This window comes from Arvicanthis niloticus, chromosome 7 (assembly GCF_011762505.2).
Source record: "Arvicanthis niloticus isolate mArvNil1 chromosome 7, mArvNil1.pat.X, whole genome shotgun sequence".
Lineage (NCBI taxonomy): Eukaryota > Metazoa > Chordata > Mammalia > Rodentia > Muridae > Arvicanthis > Arvicanthis niloticus.
In genome coordinates, this window is record NC_047664.1 from 64187846 (window position 1) to 64206214 (window position 18369).

An 18369-nucleotide genomic window follows, 5' to 3' on the forward strand; every position below is an offset into this window, starting at 1 on the left:
TTAAACTACTACTATTTAGCTAAATTGATGACACCAGATTACAGTCTAGTTGATTATGTTTATACTCATAGACAAAAGCTACTCTTACTCTTAAGTAAATGTTTCTTTTTGCTGTGAAAAGTGGTAAATGAAGAAACTTCTGGATGCTCAAAGTCTAATGAGTGTTCAACCCTTAACAAGACACTTATAACAGCACCTCTAATGATTGAGTAACACTGAAGAAGAGCTGAACAGAATGTGGAGACCAAAAAATACATGGAGAAATTTCAAACAGGGTTTGAAATGTTGCATCCAGGACATGGTATAGGCATTGAAAACATGATACCAATGCAACTGCAGTTGTTTTTTCTGGACCTGTATCAGATGGGGCCTGTCAACAGACAATCAAGAGTCAGAAAGGGAATCAGGGGAACCATTTCTCCTTGCTGAACTGTTGGCAAGTGATGGACTGGATTCAGTAGTACACCAAATGGTGAACCTACCAGACTCCAGTGAATAGTTTCAAACCCACAGTCCCATAGATGGGTCTAAATAAAATGAGAGGAGCACAATATGGGGGAAAATGGTAAAAATATATGAAGTGGACCTGAAGGTAGACCCAAAATAATAAATATCCGGACTAGAAAATAACAACAACATAATTTAAATCAAATGTGAAAATCACAGGGCTACTTATTAAACGTCTCAAGATGTACTGCAGAAAGATGTCATTTTTTTTTTTTTTAAGAAAGCCACAGAATACATTGTCTTCGGATCACTGTCACCTCTTTTTCTATAACTGTTTCAAATTGTGTTTGTTTAGCACAGTGCTATGAGTTCTTATACTCCGTGGTTCATCCAGGATAGTTTCCATAACATTCTGCTTTATTGTTTATATTTTTCCTTAGCCAGCTCAAATACAATGTCACTCATTAAGCTAAACAATAAACTTAAAATGTCCAAGTTAGGCCATCCATTATCAGCCAAAGGGTTTTCCATAAGCCCAAAAATACTGAATAACAAGGCCAAGGAAAATAAAATTTCTCTGGAGTACCCTTCTGTGTGATGAAATGGATGAGCAGAACTATTTATTTGGGTAGAAGTTGTAATTACAGATATTTGTAACAATGTATAACATTGAAGATTTCTAACGTGTCCTATGAACTGCTGGAGCTTGCAAAGAGAAACCATCATGGGATCATGAGCATCTTGTTTGTCTGTAGCAGGGGGTTAAAGCTCACCCAGCTCCTCAGATGTTGTGAGCATCTGGAGAGAAGGCAGCTGGTGATATGGCAGCTCACAGAGAAGCACAGTAGAATTCACTTCCACCCACGTGAAAGAGAGATACAGACTAAATGTTTGTTGTGAATATATATTATCTGATTTGCATTTTACTATACCACATGTTAGGGTTTTTCTCAATTGACATTGCCTGATCAGGATAATTTTATATTCACTGAATTTCTACAATAAATCTTACAATGTACATAACATAATAATGTAGAGAGTTCATCAACATAGACCTTGGAGTTCAGAAATAAGCAAGACAGCATGACAAAAGCATATGAGAAATTAATTAGGAAGTATTTTTTTATTATCTTAAAATGAATTTTCAGAACCAGTATTAAAATAAGGAAAGACACTGATTTAAAGTAATTAGAGTTTTAAAATGAAAGATGAGGACTGAGATAGTTTATTTACACTCAGGTTCCATCTTCAGAACCCATGTAAAAAGCCAGGCAAGTTTATTTACATTCAGGTTCCATCTTCAGAACCCATGTAAAAAGCCAGGCATCTGGGCACATGCTCAAATCTCAGTGCTTGGGCAATGGAGACAGTCAGACATTCTCAGAGACTTGCTGCTTAATCAGTAGGGGAGGCTAAGTAGTTACTGATTCGAAAGAGTCTGTGGAAAGGACCTCATAAGCACCTGACGAGCAGCCCCTGCAGCAGATCCCTCCCACCCGCACTACAAACATGCACATGCATGACCAATAAGCACGCACAGTCACACCTGCATACACATGAATACACATGTACACATATACACACTTAAATGAAAGAGAAATCTCTAATTTTTTCGGGATAAAAGGCACGCTATCCTATGGAAGTCATAAGTAGTGGTGATAGGCACGACTATTTCTCTTTTCTCAAAATGCCTGTGTACAGCAATAAAGGAAAAAGGTGGAAATGTTTATGAGAATGTTTTCTCTTTGTGGAATTATAATCATTGGAAGAATATTTGGTAAGTGACCATCCTATTAAAATTTCCTTTTTGTAATTATCTCAGGACCTCTAAAGACTTCAAGGTGAACAGCACAGATATAAGATAGTCATTACTTCCAAAAATTGTCCAACTGTCCAGGAATAATGAACAACTAATATATTTATTAAGAATAATGATGAATGTAGAATTAAGCATTGGTTATCGATACTTTCCTGTAAGGTCATAAGGTCTAGCCGATACTTTTTCCCCCAGACAAACTTTAGTACTGACAGTCTACTGAAATAGGTACAAAAAGGAAATGCTAAATGAGTGATGCATTGGAGAAAGGTTACTAATTGCTCTGTAGCAGTCACAACACAACTCGTGATTTGTATTTTATTTTATTATCTGAAAGGTGTACTGATCACAGGGTGAATTAAAGCACATCAGTTAGTGAAAAAATGAACTTTAATTTGGCTTCCACTCTGTTTTCACCAAAATTCATGCTTTTTCTATCACTCCCAAATCAAAACATAGAATGTAGAAGTAAATGCTTTTTAGAATAATTTTGTTTCTATTAAGAACTACCTTTTCCATAGAAGGTAGAAGGTGAGATAAATGCCCTATGTGTACATATATCTATAAGTCTATATGGATATATTTATCTCTCTTCATTTGTTTGCTATAATCTGTCCATCTAATTATTCATTTATTATCTATCTATCTATCTATCTATCTATCTATCATCTATCTATATTGATGAATCTGCTTATTTCTATCTATCCATCAATCATCTATCTCTCATCCATGAGTCAAACTATTTAGAAATTCATGGCGTGAGCCGGGCAGTGGTAATGCATGCCTTTAATCCCAGCCCTTGGGAGCCAGAGGCAGGCAGCTTTCTGAGTTTGAGGCCAGCCTGGTCTACAGAGTGAGTTCCAGGACAGCCAGGGCTACACAGAGAAATTCTGTCTTGGAAAAAAAAAAAAAAAAAGAAGAAGAAGAAGAAAGAAAGAAATTCATGGCCTATTTCATGTATAGACTAGTTTACCACAATAATATGCATCAACATTTTACAAAACTTTATCTTAGATTGGTTGAATTATAATTAAAATCATGGCAATATCAGTTTTCCTGGAATTATAGATAAAATTAACTTCATGCTACTCTTTAAAAGGAGATAATGCACAAAGACAATCTTCCGCTCATCTGTAAGGTAACTGGTATTTTCAGTAGTGCCACTGTATTTAGGACAAGTAAAGTCAGAGAATTCAGTAAGCCTCTCAATAATGAGACTGTTGAAAGACTTCTGAGCAATCACATATTCAGTCTGGAGGGGGTATTGGAGATCATTTCATAATCAAAAAGAATTGTTAAATGGCAAGTGGGTTCATGTTTTTGCCTATTAGATTCTGGGAATATTTTGAGATTTTTACATTTGCATGTGTAATATTTTTAAACAGAAATGGTATAGGAATATTTTAAAACTTATTAGGAAAACAGCTATTGACATGTGAGGATAAGTGTTCACCATATGGATTCTAACATTTTAATTATTTTGTTCTTTTTTTTCTTTTTAAAGCAACTCTTAGTGGTAATAATTTTTCAACTAATTAAAGACCAGCTGCTACTTAGCAAGCTAGACACCCAATTAGGAATCTGAAACCTGTTAAGCAACCTTTACTGCCAGCCAGCTAACTGAAGCACCTCCTGTCGCTGGCATGCATCTGATTATTTTTTGTTTTGTTAAATGCATGTTGTTGTCACACACACTGGGTCTGCAAAATGTTCGTTCTGAAGAGTTAAATCATCGGACATCTTGTTCGAGCGTGTCATCCTCGCTTGAGGTGGGGATCTCTATCAGGTTCCTTCATTTTTGGTTGTAAGCACGGTTACAAAATGGCAATAAAGAATTATATCTTACCGGAAAAATCAAACTCAAAATGCAGAAAGTAACCACCCACAACAGCTAAGTATTATTTCGTAACCGACAGTGAGAACACGGTATGTAAAATGTCTTTCAGATACAGAGGGAAAATGACAACGAGGATAATTATGTTTCCTCTCATGATGAAGATTAGTTTGAAATGTTTAGGACATTCATTATTTTCTTCTAAAACCATATTTTAAGTGATGAGAGGGGGTTTCAAGAAAATTTTATTAAAATAAAATTTGAAACTGTACTTTCATTTTATGTGTCGGTGTAATTTTTCCTCTGTGAGAATTCAAAATGACTTTTCTTCAGAAGACAAGCAAAATATTTAAATCTTTCTGGATTTAAAATAATATATTAAGCATTGATTCCTACATGAAATGCAAGTCTTTAGAAGCTCTTTCCCAGGTGTTTTAAATGGCATTGCCTTGGCATTCTCTCCAAGGAGTAAATAAATATAATTGCAATCTAGAAAGAACTGATCATTCATGAAAAAATGAGAGATTACTTGATGTATAAAAACAATTCAAAAATTGTGTCTTAGAATTTTTCAACGCCTGGGGAATCCTTGTCTCTCAGACACCCTACAAACTGTCAAGGGGGAACTGTCAATTTCTGTAGGTATCCTTAATGACCTGGAAAAACTGATGCTGTTGACAAGAGCTAAAGGCACTACACAAGAGGTGTGTATACCTCTTCCTACTGCTTTGTTTATGATGGCAGTTTTCTATAGCCTTATTCACATGCTCCAAACACAGTAGGGTCCCAATAAACATTGTTGATTGGCTGCCATTACATCTGCTGTGAATAACAATGAGTCTGACAGGCCTGGCAGCTCTCAGAAAGAATAAGGGCATCTCAATGAGTATCCTGAGATGCCAGGGTTAAAACTCTGTGGGAGATGAGTTGTAGCTTCCCCAAGACTGGCATATGTTTGGGAAAGATCTGATGAAAGGTGTCAGTCTAGAGCATAGGCCCACTCTGGGTACCAGGATCAATCCTGTTTGTGATGTGACTTATGCCTCAGCCTTCACCAGAGTACAGTTCTGGGAAAGATTCTGTGGGCAGGGAGTGCTTTCTTGTGCTAAAAACTTTCTTCTCTCCATTAACTATTGCTCACAGTAGAAACTGAAATTTTCTTGTCAGGTGTGCCACAGGGAAGGCGACAGCAATGGGAAGTCAACTCGTATTTCACAATTCTTCATGTCTCTCTAATGCTGTCATAACAATTTTCTAAAAGGCAGGCCAGATTATGTCACGGTTCTTCTTGAACACTTTATGGTCTTTCACTGACAAAAAGATCATGTTCGGGGGGTTCGGCATAGTAGATTAAGCCTTCAGAAGTTTGATCCCTGCCCACTTTTTCTAAATCTTTATCTGACACAGTACCATGGAAAATAATAAGTCACTTAAATCATTTGCATTTTGGTAAGTGGTTTTCCATATACTTTATGCATTTTTTTAGTATGCTACTAAAGTAAATGTGTATAAAGTAGGCACAGTTGGTGCTTTCCTAATCTTAAAATCTGACACCCCCCAACACAGGATGTATATCTCATTAAATATGATAACTATTTGGCATGTAAAAGTCAGTCACATGTGTTTATTTGCTTCCACTAATTGTCTCTGGGTTCAAGTCTTTCTTGTGTTCCATTAATAGTGATTTCTGTGTGTTTGCATAGGATAGTCAAGCATGCTACCAACTAAGCTACACCTCAGCCCACTTCTACATTTGAAAAATGAGGAGGAAGAGGAGGAGAAGGAAGAAGATGAGAAGGAAGAAGAGGAAAAGAAAACAAGGAAGAAGTAAAGGAATAGGAAGAGAAAGAAGAAGAAACTGAAAGTGAGAATGGGAATCAGGCAGATGATAAGGTGAGCTCTGACCCAAGCACATCTAAACTCATGCTTCTAACCACCCTGCTTGGTACTGAAGATCTACAGCTAATTTTAAGTTTCCTTTCATGCCTCTTCATCTGATCGTAGGTCTTCATGGCTAACTGGACTTATATTTCAAGACTTCATTGAAAACAATACCTTATAAAGCAATCTCTAACAGTTAAATCAGACTTCCCCACATCCTCCTTTCCATAAACACCATAGTTATGGAAAAAAAATAGCAGATAAGGACTCCATTACCACCATCGCCATGGCAATAATGATAAAAACACTAATTATTTACCATGTCACATAAAGTGAGTTTAGCCATGTCATACACTAACTTCAGGCTCTGGAGTAACTTCAGAGGTTTCCATTGTAAATATATCAAGTTCAACTTACCTCTTTGTTCACAGGCAGCAATTTTCAATTTTATGTTGTTTTCTTATTTTCCATGTATGACCATAGTGTTTTAAATCTTTTCTGTTGTTCCACTACCCACTCAGATTTATAGAGTTTCACTAAAATTATATAAATTGGGGGAGAGTATGATACAAACTGGCTATCAACATCCATTTCTAATGACTATACAATATTTGCTTTACTACAAACAAGATGGCAAACCATTGTAAGTCTGTTTTTGAAATGTACACTCAACTGGCTTGTTATTCTTCCAAGGTTAGAATACCACATTATCTCAGCCACACTATCTATATAAGCCCTTCACTTTAAGGCTTATCTTTAAATGGAAACTAATTATCTTTAAAATTTGGGTTTTGTAGTTTCAATATTTCAAGAAAAAAATGACCCACAACCTCTACACACAGATATTTATCCATAATTAGCTTTCAGAAAAGGAGATTTAATTGGTGGTTCAAGTGAATCTCAGTAGTTTTGAGGTAGACTCATGTGTTTACTATTTTAACTTTTTCAATATATGATACTAGTATATTCTTTTATTTCACTCCTTATTAATTTATTTAGGGCCTATTATTTTCAGCGTAGAATTGTTCTATTTCCTATAGACTTATTCTCAGGTATCTAGTGGAGTGTGTGTGTGTGTGTATGTGTGTGTGTGTGTGTGTGTGTGATATTATGGTTGTGTCTTATTCAAAGTCATTAATTTATATAAATTATACATAAAATTAATTCTCATGTGTACTTTATTACATATTCTGCTTATTCAAAATGTAATCTTTCAGTTTTATTTATAATGGTAGAAATGAACAATTCTGAGATTATATAAAACAGAACTTTAAAATGAGAAGAAAATTATTTGTTTTAGGTATGTAAATAGCCCTAAGAATATCCTTTCAGTGTCCTTAACAAGTGTTTGGAACATTGTTTGGCTGGAACGATGAAAGTCCAAAACATTGATTTGCCCTCTTCGATACCATGAGGAAGCAGTGCCTCTTTAAGATTAATGGAGATTTGGAAATTTTCTTTGTATATAGTTTTATGCTTTAGCTTTTATTTTAAGCTCAATCCCAGGATGTATATCTGATTCTGTATGATAACTATTTGGCATATAAAAGTCAGTCATATGTGTTTATTTGATTCCACTTTTTGTCTCTGGGTTCAATTCTTTCTTTATGTTCCATTAATAGTGATTTCTGGTCATTCAGTATGTAGATCACTTTTCTTGAATGCACACCATGATTGTCACACACATCAGAGTGCTATCTGTCATTTCAGTTACAGGTTGAACTTATTTTCTACTTCCATCAATACAATGGGTTTGATACCATCAGTCATAACCATAATTATGCTGGGTACGCAGACAGCAGCTTAAATTTACTACTGTAATTATTTCATTTTTCAGTATCGTGGCTTAACTTTGGCAGCAATAGAGACCTGTATTTCAGGTGTGTAATCAGACTAACTAAGCTTGAAAGAGAAGATTAGTCCTACATGCTCTCTACCTGGTTTGATTTCCCTGAAGGAAAGATTATTCTAGCAAATCAAAATTAGCCTCATGAAATTGAATGGGTAGCACAGAATTAGAAAAAGGGAAATTAGTTCGGCATTTCAGTGTTTAATTCCATCTGGATTTTAATAAACAGATTCTTTGTCAATGAGAATAGAGATGTATATGCCATAGGAAATAAGCAGCTTGCTTCTCTCTGCTGATGCACATACTCTTTTCCCAGATATGAATGGAGGAAGAAAAGACTCCCATTGATTACCTAATAGTTTTTGTCTGTATTTCCCATATTCTGGTCGATGATTCTCAGTCTCTTATTCTTATAAACTACTCTAATTAGATTTACAAATATTGTGCCCTAAAGAAAAAGAAAGCTATTATAAACATTTCGAGATAATCCTATCCACCTGGTTTCCATCCTATGAATTTACATGACCAGTGACATCATTTATGTGGCCAGTGACAATGTGATCAAATTCATATGCTCCATCCTTGCAGTGAACTCTCTCTTTCTCTGTCATCCTTTAAGGATAACCTGATAGATTCTAGACATATGGATAAGATGAGTCAAGTGGATAACTTTAACCTTTTGGCTGACCTGATACTCCAGAGAGAGCTACTGAGATCTCAGATGGGACTCTCCCTGCCTACAAGTCTTTATAACTAAGACAAATGGTCTCATCTCTCTAACCTTCTATTTTCTTCCTATCTTTTCAAAGACATAGTCCATTACGGTTATAAGCATTTGTCTCTGAAGACTATGAATGAGCAAGGGTTAATGTAGGTCAGAGTGGTACTTTAAAAGTCTCATGTTTTCTACAAATATCCAAAGAAGAGTTTCTCTGAACACTCCCCCTTGATGTAAATTAACACCTACATTACTAAAATCTTTTTCAGAATCTTTTAAAAAATGACAATATGCTTGACCTTCCATATTGGATAAATTATAACTTCCATGACTCACTGGGCAACAGTTACATGTATTGTAATGTCTCTACATATTTTTCTTGGCAGAACAATATAAGGAGGTGCAGAAGGAGCAATTTTTTTTAAATTCAGCCACTTTTGAGATATGAATACAGACTGAAGAAGAAGGTGAAGATGAGAAGCAACACTATAAGGAAAATGTGTCTCATTTTAAAAGCTAATTGTGATGATAATTACATTCTGCTTTGGAAGTACAGGGATGATGTTGGCTCTTACAATGGATTTGTTCAAAGAAATAAAGTAGATTGGGCTATTCAACAGTGACTGAATTGTTCATTATGTTAAGAATGGAAAGCAATCTTGTAAAATGTCATCTTTTGCATTTATTTTAATTTTCTTGGAACATTTATGCCAACTAAATGTAAAAATTCCCCGATATCACTCCTACCTCATTAAAAAGGAAAATTACTATGCCTAAATGCCTTTGACAAATAGTCATGTTATTTAAATAATTATTGCTCTGTCTTTTTTCAGTAGAGATATGGAAAAGGAAAAAAATCAAGTAAAGGGGTGAATCAAGACATTTGTCAAGAACAGAGAAATAAGGAAGAAAAAGAAATCTGAAGATTTCATTTATTGTTACAAGCAAGTCACCTACACACACTGTTCCTCTTGGAAGCATCATGCACCTGCCATGTGTGTCAGTGACACACTTATAAATAGACTGATAGTAGTGAGAAGAGTAAGTAAATCCCTGCTATAGAGTTTTTCTCCCATGGAGTTTGTGTAAATCTACACATTGCCTCCAGATTCTGCACATGTGTTACATTCACCTGGAAAACACATGCACCTACCTTGAAGGAATATCTTGAACATTGGGTCGGTGCCGACAGAAATGGCATGTCCTTGCCTGAAACTTCATTTTCTCTTGGGCAGCTGGTGTAAAATTCATCTACATAGTCTTCCTCCTCCACTGCTTGTGTGCTTGGATTGGCCTGAACATTTGGAAATTGTCCTAGACCTGAACACTGAAGCTGAAAAAAATATCTGTCTTATGTTTTCAAGCTAGATTCTTACCATGCTCTCCTTCTGCTTCATTCCCATTCATGATGACCATTTGCCCCTTCCCTTTTTTCTTAAGCAAATTTATAATGAATCTATGTCTAGGGCCTTTGGATTAGAAAACTACCTGAGCTTTAACAAGGATGCTTGATTTAGCTGCTTGTGACCATGAAGAAAACAATTAAAATCATAAGAGGAATCGTCTTCAAGAAGGGCAAGGAGTCTAGGTACAGATGAAAAAATATCAGACCAGAGGAGAGACATTACATCCTACATCTCCTTAGTTCATTAGTTTAATAGGAGAAGTCTGTGGAGGAAGCATGTTGTCCTTCCAAAAGATAAAATCTGGGAGAGAAAGCTACATTATGAAGAAAGTGGTAGACTTTTCAGTTTACAAAATGTTGTTGAAGAAAGCCATTTCAAAAACCTTACAGATGATAGAGAACCTTTGTTTGAGAAGGAAGTTAAGGCAAAAAACTATATAAAACATACCTCCATATGTTATGAAATACACATATTATATTATAATTCTGTTATTCTAGGACAAAAAAGTATTGTTATATAATTAAACCTGCTGATTTTTTATATTTTCAAGTTAAAATATTATTTTCCTATGTTAGATTTTCAGTTTATTTACGTTGTTTATCATTCACTAATATAAATGTGGAGATGTGTGTTAGAGTACACAGGAAATAATAATTAGAACGTGTAAATCTCTCAATGTAGATATAAAAACAGATGTTGCTCATATCAATTAAAAATAAAATTAACAAGATGGGCGAGTCTAAATAATAGTGCTTATGTTTTCAACGTGTAGTATACAAAAATAATACACTTAAAAGCCTGCCTTCACTCATATTACTTCTGTATATTTTATTGCACTAAGAATGACTCATTAAGTGATGATTAGACTATGATATTTGGTGTTATAGTAGCATTGGTGATAGAGAACTATATTTACTACCAAAGGGAAAAAGGATCATTAAAATTTTAATTTGTTTCTCAACAGTTTAATTAGAATATGTTTAATGTACTGGACATAACCTTGAGGGATTTAATGCAATTATGAGACTTTTCCAATCTACTTTGCTCTCTTGCATTCATTTTCTTAGAAGATTGGATATTTGTAACTGCTTTAAGATCACTCTAACCTCTCAAAGGCTTCAGAATGTCTGATTATAACGTATTTTCTTCTTTCTGTTTTTAGATGTTTGGTAAGAATAATTTTAATGTAACAGAACAGTTTTTCATGGTAGGATACTTGTGCAATACAATTCAATAGACACCTACTTGCTTATGTTGGTGTATTCAGGCTGGTAATGCACTCAACATTCATGTATGCAGTCATAGATATATTGCCTTTAGGAAATGCTTTTGATCACAATATTTTATGTATTGCCAGAGGCTGATAGTGCAGGTCTGATTTGGCAATCTAACCCAGATCCATAGATATTGATCCCACTCTGTTGATATGTCCAAAAGTTTGGGTCTCTGTATACCAATGAAATAATCATTATTGTCATCCATTTCTTGTTTCTAACATGAAAAACTTAAAAGAGCACTCAGAAAACTTTATTTTTTCCTCTCACATTTCATTTGTAAATGCTATTGCTCCTTATTCCTGTTATTTATTCATGCTATCTCTGTTTTCACTTGTCATTAAAGCTAATGAGTATAATTTCATTTGATTGTGATGAGTCGGGGCTTAGGTGAGCATTTTGAGAGTATCATTTCAGAATATATCTCTGAAGAGATAACAAGGTTCAGGATTTTAAACCTCTGTGATCAGGAGTATATTCTATTTGCAATCTCTTTGTTCTCTTAGTACACACCCTTAGTCTTCAATTCATGCAGCCCATCTTTCTTTATCTCTTCTTTCTCCACTTCCTTCATTTTCTGTTTTTCTTTGTCTTGTCTGATCTAATATTTCACCATATTTTAAATGAAGTACTCTGAGAATTAATTAAATCAACATTTATAAATCTATGTCTATAGGAATGGATTTAGAAGCATAAACCTAAACCAAATAGTTTTATATTCCAAGGGTTAAAACCCAAAAATTATTTCTAAATCTTAGTCAATATATTTATTATAATACAATACAGGGTGGTATAAAATAATATATAGTATAATAGTTAATTCTGTACCATTATAAGCTACCACTGTTTCTTCAGGAAATTCAATTGTTGATGTAGAATATTATTATAGACCACCTAACTAGGTTTTCATAAATCTATATTAAATATTTATAAAAATATGCATATAGTATTTGTTTTATTCTGATACTTTTGTTGAATTTGAGCAGTTTCTGGGCCTCGACTCTGGTGCTTGACATTAAAATACTAAAATCAGGGTATGGTAAATTTATCTAATTAAAAAAAATTGAAGTTAGATGTTGTACATCTAAGTACAGTCATTAAACACTTAAACAGAAATAACAAACAATAAAATGTGACATCTATTAGGAAAAGTATGCATATCAGTACTGCAGTAATTTGAATATGAATATAGAAACAATATGGCCAGGAAACACAGACATTAATAGCTTTTAATTAGAACACATCAAAAAGAAAATAGAAATGAAGACAGCAAGTTATTGAACTTATTCATAAAGAGCAAACACTAATTTATTCAATGTTGTTACTGTTAATGCGATTTGCAGCAGTGGACAAATCAATGTTAATTGAATTCTAAATAAAACACATGTAAGAAGTAACTCGCTATGCTATGAACTGTGAGTACATATGAAAAGGCATCTGTGAATTACATAATGTAATTTAATGCTGAATACATCAATTGATATAGAGAGAATAAATTACTTATGTCCTAATTTTTTATTCTATTTCTACTTTTTAAAAAAATTATGTAAACAATTCAAGATACAGGGAAGTGGCATGAAATGTTTAGTTAATCAGCCAGGGCCCTCCACCCAGATTCTAGCAATGTCATTTTCTTATGGTGCCTCACATGCTCTCTCTCTCCTATTCTGTCTCTTTATCCATGAATTTACCTTGTTTCTACCCAGTTAAGGTATCCTAACAATGCTCCCAATACTATACAATGCAGTTCTTTTTTTTTTTACTTTAATTAATTAATTAATTAATTAACTTTATATCCCAACAACAACTTCTTTTCCCTCCTCTCTTCGTAATTCATCCCCCAACTCCACTTCCCCTCCAGAATGCAGGATTTTTTTAAAACAAAATTCATATAAAATGGAATATATACATCTTGATTGTGTTTACATTATGAATTATGATATACTCATGTCTGTGCATCATAAAATTTGATCAAGATACTGGAAACTACCATCCACTCTAGAAAGCTATGATGATATCTTTCCAGTTAATCCTCTTGCCTTAGGTAGGGTTTCATTGCTGAGATAAAATGCTAGTCGTAAAGGAAACTTGTGGAGGAAAGGGTTTATTTTGCTTATATTTCCACCTCACAGACCTTACCTGTGAGAAGCCAGAAAGTGAAGGTGTAGCTTCAGCAGCAGTGAAAACACAAGACTGAAGACGTGTTGAAGAAAGACTGAGCCTTGGCATCTTGTTTCAGGGTTGACAAAGGAAGCTTGAAAGAAGCTTGATTGGTGCAGGTTCGGCTAAGTTGCAGTGGAGACTTAGCAGTCCTGGAGATTCCATGTGATGAACTCCAAGCTCATCTGTAGAGCAGAGCTGGCCTGACCTCAAGAGATAAGCTATGCTTTCTGGGGATGGCTGTCCAAGCTCTTTGGCAGATCCATTCAGACACTGAATGACTTAGAGTGTTAGAACTTGGTTTCTCTTTGATTTGATTTGATTGTGACTGTGTCCTGGTTTTTAACTCTTGGATTAATAAAGTACTTGTTCTTAATCTTATAGGAGACCATATATAAGAGAATTTGGATATGTTAGAGAGACATTAAATGTATTAAAGAGATTTGAATTTTTGAAGTATTTTAATTTTTAAAGAGTATGGGACTTTTAAAGTTTGTAATATATTGTATATTGTATATTGTACCACAATGTTTACTAGTCAGGATAGCTCCTGAGAATCAGAACTGGTAAAATAAATCTATGTCCATAGAAATGGATTTATTAGAGTAGCTTCCAGACTGATGACTGGGTTAGTTCAACAATAGCTGTTTCCTGACATAAAAGGGAAGAATTGAGTAGTTGTTCAGTCTATGTTGTAGGATAATGCCTCAGCAGCATCAGAGAAAAACTTGCCAGTGAGAGTGAGGGTAAGGAGACAGAAAGTAAGAGATTCCTTCTGAAGCTTCTGGAGCCAGACCTACATTGTTTGAACTGATCTCAGCATTATCTTCTAAGATCCCATGGATTTTACAGCCCAAAGTACATTCACATTCTTCACAACACATGATATGTTCTGTCATAGCAATGAGCCACTTCCAGTGCCAATTTCTGTCTTAATTTGGATTTCTAATGCTTTCATAACATCACCACCCTAAACAACTTTGCAACAAAAGATACTCTGTCACTTCCATGTCACATTCCATCACAGAAGTTAGTCAGAGCAGTTGCTCAAGTCAGAAATTTGCAGGGAGGAATTGATGCAGAGACCATAGAGGATGTTGCTTATGGCCTTACTCCTCATGGCTTGTCCAGCCTGGTTTCTTATAACACCCAAACCACCAGCCCAGTGGTATCCCCATGCACAGGGGGCAGCACCCTTTTACATCAATTTCCTATCAATATAAAATAGACAGGCATAAAAAGAGAAATAAAATAAAATGAAAGGCAAACCTGAACAAAACAAACAAATGAGGAAAAGAGAAAACAAAAAACAAACAAAAAATAAAGCAAAAGAATCACATACAGATGCAGAAACTAACACATTTATACACACAGCAATACCACAAAGGCAAAACCTTGGAAGTCATCATATATAAGCAAAACAATCATAGGTTAAAAACAAACAAAAATGTCCAGACAAATCATTATGAAACATGAAGAAGAAGAAGAAGAAGAAGAAGAAGAAGAAGAAGAAGAAGAAGAAGAAGAAGAAGAAGAAGAAGAAGAAGAAGAAGAAGAAGAAGAAGAAGAAGAAGAAGAAGAAGAAGAAGAAGAAGAAGAAGAAGAAGAAGAAGAAGAAGAAGAAGAAGAAGAAGAAGAAGAACAAGAACAAGAACAAGAACAAGAAGAACAAGAAGAAGAACAAGAAGAAGAACAAGAAGAAGAACAAGAAGAAGAACAAGAACAACAAGAAGAACAAGAAGAACAAGAACAAGAACAAGAACAACAAGAACAAGAACAACAAGAACAAGAACAACAAGAACAAGAACAACAACAAGAAGAAGAAGAACAAGAAGAACAAGAAGAAAAACAAGAAGAACAAGAACAAGAAGAACAAGAATGAGAACAAGAACAAAAATAAGAAATTAAGGAACTCAAAAATTAGCATTAAATATGCTATTGGCCATTTACTGCTGGGCATGGAACTTACCCAAGTGTGGTTTGTATATCTAGTGAGACTGTTTTGGAAAAAATAATTTTTTCTTTGTGAGAATTTATTAATGGGAGGTAGTTTCTAGATTAGCTATGGGAACTTGTATCCACTTCTACTTTCATCACTGGGACTCTTTTAGACCCAAACCTATGCAGGGCATGTGCATGCTGCTACAGTCTCTGTGAGTTCATATATGTATCAGCTCTGCTGTGTCCATAAGACCTTGTTTCTTTGGTGTCTTCCATCACCATTATCTCTTTACAATATTTTCTGTCTTCTCTTCCGAAGAGTTCTCTGAGCACAGAGTGGCAGTGGTGGTTGGGTGTTGATGGAGACATCCCATTTAAGACCAAATATTCCAAGGCCTCTCACTCTCTGGTCCTTGTCTAGTCATGGGCCTCCATATTTGATCCCATCTACTGTAAGAAGAAAATCCTCTAATCATGGCTGATCACGATACTGATCAATGAGTATAGCAAAATGTCATCAGGAATCATTTGTTACCTCCTTTAACAGGATGGTAGTATTTGGTTTTCCCTGGGCATATGGCATATTTAGTCTCTGGTTCTTGGCTACCAGAGGAGTTTTTAACTCCATCTCATGGAATGGGCCTTAAATCAGATAGTGTTTGGTTAATCCCACACCTTTTGTGCCACTTTTTGCATGAGTATATCTTTCAGGCAAGTTACAATAAATATCAAACATTTGTTGCTCAATTAATGTTATTTTTCTCCTCTGGTAGCATGCAGAATATCTTCCAGTACAATAAACATTGTCTGTAGGGGTTATAAGACTCTATGAAGACAACAGCTCAACCTCTCTGTCTTTAATCAGTTGTTTAGTTATTGTCTTCAGATATAGGGTCGACTAACCCTCAGTTCGTGCAGAGCAACTAAGGCCTTGACAAGCTTGGGATGTTTGAAGGTTTCCATGGGTCCCCTTTATCTAACAACCCCATTAGATGTAATCCATTCTGAGCAATAGATGTTTCATTTGGTGCCAAGAGATATCTAGTTGTAGCTATGTCTGCCCCATTATTTGGTGATTCCATTTATATTTATATCATATTGGTAGATATATAAAGATGCTTCTGTAATATGTTCACATATGACCCTTCAATTACCTTTAGTTTTAGCTGTCCCTTTCTTTATGCTCCCCAAACTCTCATACCTACCCTTCTTCATTCTCGTTCCTCACTTCATCCATCCAAACTAGTCTACTTCCCCTATCTAGGGAGTTCCTTTCCTCCCACTATTGCTTACTTTATATCTAACCTTTGAGTCTGGGTTACCTCACTCAGAATGAATTCTTTTAATGTTATTCATTTATCTGAGAATTCTGTAATACATTTTTATAGCTAGAGTATTGATACTATTGTGTACAAACAGCCACTTTGTGTCTCACATCATCTATGTTTGATGTGTCACATCACATAGGGATACTTATGTGTGGAAGTATTTTCTTAAGTTATCTAGTGCCTCACTTGTATATTTTACATGGTGGTCTCTATCATTGGTGTGAAGTTAGTGATTCTCTAAGGAATAGTACTGCTTGGAAATATAGTTGTTTATTTGTTATGGTAGAGTTTTTCAATTTATAGTTAAATCAGTTTCATATGAACAACTCAGAGGAGATACTGAGAATTATCAAAATATGATCTATTCTTTTTATGAAAGTGGGAAAGAAAAAACAAATTATTAAAAATGTTCATACTGAAGAGATTTTATGGATGTCAAATGGAAAAAGTAACTGAAGAAAGCAGCCACTAAGAAAGTATTATGTGACTCTGTACCCTTGCTGTTTGCTGAGCAGTTAATATCCAATGAGTTCTCAACTATATATTTTTCAGCTTTATTTTTTATTGGATATTTTCTTTATTTACATTTCAAGTGTTATCCCCTTTCTCAGTTCCCTCCTCCATAAAACTCCCTGTCACTTCCCCCTTTCCCATGCTTCTATGAGGGTATTTCCCCACCCACCCACCCACCAACCCATTCCTGCTTCCCTGCCCTTGAATTCCCCTACACTGGAGCATCAAGCTTTCACAGGATCAAAGGCCTCTCCTCTCATTGATACCTGACAAGGCTATCCTCAGCTACATATGCAGCCAGAGCCATGGGTTCCTCTATGTGTACTCCTTGGTTGGTGGTTTAGTCCCTGGGAGTTCTGGTGGGGTCTGATTGGTTGATATTATTCTTCTTCCTATGGGGTTGCAAACCCCTTCAGCTCCTTCAGTCCTTTCTCTAACTCCTCCACTGGGAATCCCACTGGGGACCCCATGCTCAATCCAATGGTTGGCTGCAAGCATCTGCCTCTGTATTTGTCAGGCTCTGGCAGAGCCTCTCAGGAGACAGCCATATCAGCTTCTGTCTGCATGCACTCCTTGGTAGCCACAATAGTCTCTGCGTTTGGTGCCTATATATGGGATAAACCCCCAGGTGGGCAGTCTTTGGATGACTTTTCCCTCAGTCTTTGCTCCACACTTTGTCTTCATATTTGATCCATTGAGTATTTTATTACCCTTTCTAAGAAGGACCAAAGCACCCATACTTTGGCCTTCCTTCTTCTTGAGCTTCATGTGGTCTATGAATTGTATTTTGGGTATTCCAAGCATTTGGGCTAATATCCACTTATCAGTGAGTGCATACCATGTCTGTTCTTTTGTGATTCGGTTACCTCACTCAGTATGATATTTTCTAGTTCCATCCATTTGCCTAAGAATTTCATGTATTCATTGTATTTAATAACTGAGTAGTACTCCAATTTTCTAGCTTTCTTTCAGGATAAGTTTTTTTCTCTACTACTATTGATAAGTAGAAAGGCAAACAGTGCACCTAAGAGCTGCACAGGACCTCTAGCTTTTGATTAATTTTGGACCTGACAAGTACAATTTATAAAAACACACAGCTCCAAAAACAAGCTTGAAAATGAGTACTAAGCTTACTTGAAAACTTCCAGATCTGGAATCCAGGATAAAATGATAGCTACAGAAAAAAAATGAGACTTTCCCAA